Source organism: Ceratotherium simum, chromosome 10 (assembly GCF_057802395.1).
Source record: "Ceratotherium simum simum isolate JZ-2026a chromosome 10, ASM5780239v1, whole genome shotgun sequence".
NCBI classification, from domain to species: domain Eukaryota; kingdom Metazoa; phylum Chordata; class Mammalia; order Perissodactyla; family Rhinocerotidae; genus Ceratotherium; species Ceratotherium simum.
The window spans coordinates 29,737,805-29,740,332 of record NC_141909.1 but is presented as its reverse complement, the minus strand read 5'-3'; the positions used below and the strand labels follow the sequence as shown (position 1 = coordinate 29,740,332).

The 2,528-nt window shown below is 34.8% G+C and overlaps 1 non-coding gene across 1 annotated transcript; it reads right to left on the bottom strand.

Annotated features, from left to right (window-relative positions):
- Positions 1–256: 256 nt before the first annotated feature.
- On the bottom strand, positions 257–518 carry LOC147916083 (small nucleolar RNA U85). Its single transcript, XR_015553536.1, has one exon. It is a non-coding gene; the product is annotated as a small nucleolar RNA U85 (small nucleolar RNA).
- Between the last annotated feature and the right edge of the window lie 2,010 nt (positions 519–2,528).

Sequence of the window (2,528 nt, the reverse complement as noted above, 5' to 3'; positions counted from 1 at the left end):
AGACACATATATTAATGTATATAGTTTATTTCAACATCATTCCATTGTATCACAATTTATTTATCCATGTATTTGTTAGTAGATATTTAAATAATTTGCAAATTATAGCTGTTAAAAACAATGCTGCAACAAACAAACTTGCACATTCAAACATTTCTTTAATACAGAATCCTAAGCTTCATCTCAGTTTTCCTCAATCATGATCTCCAGGGGGAAGACTGGGAAGATATATGCTTTTGTTTGTTTATTTTTCTGTTTTTGTCAGATTACCAAAGATCTGTCTTTCATCTCTCAGTGGCCACAACACAAGCTAAGTCCTTTGGGACCCCTGACCCCATACCCTGACATGCCCTGTGCTCACCCTCTCATTCTAGTTGGGGAAGATGTGTGTTTAATAAGTCTCCCACCCACCCACTCTGAGTGATTCTTATCCTAGAGGAAGTTTGGGGGAGAACACTCTAGGCTAATAGTATACACCTAGAAATAAAATTGCTGAGTCATAGTAACACTCATCTTCCACTTTACAAATATTGCCAAATTATTCTCCAAAGTGGAAGTTACAATTTACATGCCCACAAACAGGATGTGATTCTAACTTCCCCACAACCTTGTCAACATTTGGCATTGTCACAGTTTAGGTCTTTGCCACTCTGGTGGATGTGAAATATTATTCTATTGTCTTAACTTGCAGTTTGCTTTCTGGTTACCTGTAAAATTGAGCAGGCTTTTACCCACAAATGATTGGCCATTTGAATTTCCTCCTCTGAATTGTTTGCCTTTTTTAGTGGGTTGTTTTTCTTTTAATGATTTGTAGGAATATATAGTCATGCATCACACAACGTTTTAGACAATGACAGACCGTGTATACGATGGTGGTCCAGAAGATTAGTACTGTACAGCCGAGGTGTATAGTATCCAGGTTTGTGTAAGTACACTCTATAATGGTTGCACAATGACAAAATTGTCTAATGATGCATTTCTCAGAATATATTCTGTCTTTAAGCAATGATGACTATATATCTATTCTGGATACTAAAAGGTTGAATATTACAAAGCTTAATGAAACAAAAATTGGAAATCCTTTGGCCACCCATCCAACTCTTGAATCTTTCTTCTGTGAATCAATCATTTGGTATGCTTTTAGTAGTTTTTCCTAATATTTATCTTCATATTTCTAAATAATATGATTATACATATTTTGATTTATGAATTCTAGATATTATTTTTATTTCCTACATGGAAGGTAAGAGTTTAGCATTCTTACACCATTATCTCATCCTCTCAATAAATCATAACTTAGTTTCTTATTAAAATATTATAACAGAATGTTATGATTATATAAATATTGACCACTGCTGAGATCATTACTATTGTCACTGTATTTTGTTTTTTTGCATAACTTTTGTTTTTCCTGGAGTTAGTTAGTAATTACCTCATTTCTTCATATGCTTTCCTTTCACTAATCTTCCCTAGACTTTCCATCCTCTTTCAGTACTATTTTCCAGAAAAAATGTCCAGTTCTCTTCCTTTTCCTTCTAAAGCCCTTTGTCCATCTGCTCCAATTTGGACTGGTTATTCTCTGAACTGGATGCTTAGCTCTTGGGCTAGGACCACCTACCTTCACCTTGGGAATTGCCTTTGCCTCTCCCCTGTGTGAGATCCCCTGTTTCCTAGATTTTATCTTCTTCCTTCTGGGTTTATTCCATTATTTCAGCAGAGCATATCCTCCAGTAGCTTCCTAAGACATAAAACATTTTTTGACCCCTTACAAGTCTTAAAATATGTTTATTCCGTTACCAAAATTAACATATACTATATACCGAACCGTAGCTTGGCATATAATTCCAAGGTGAAAATTATTTTCCCTCATAATTTTGACAGTTTTTCTTCATTGTCACCAGGCTTCCGATGTTGTTGTTGAAGAGTATAATGTAATTCTCATTCACAGTCTTCCACATTTAACCTATTTTTTTCCCTCTCTAAGAGCTTTAGATTCTTTTCTTTACCTCCAGTGTTCTGAAATTTCACAGTAGTGTTTGTGCCTTTGTTTGATGTTTTGTTTGTTCATGACGCGGATCACTCAGGATGGTGGGCTCCTTTAAATCTGGAAATTCAAATTCTTTAATTCTGGAAAATCATTTTATGTTATTTGTTTAATAATTCCTTCTCTCAGGTCAAATACCATATGATCTCACTCATAAGTAGAAGATATAAACAACAACAAACAATCACATAGAGACAGAGATTGGATTGGTGGTTACCAGAGGGGAAGAGGGGAGGGAGGAGGGCAAAAGGGACGATTAGGCACGTGTGTGGTGATGGATTGTAATTAGTATTTGGGTGGTGAACATGATGTAATCCATGCAGAAATAGAAGTATAATGATGTACACCTGAAATTTATATAACTTTATAAACCAATGTGACTGCAATAAAAAAAAATTCCTTTTCTCCATTTTCTCAGTGCTTTCTCTCTCATGGAATTTTTGTTCATTTTACATTGGAACTCTTGGAATTATCTGTTAATTTT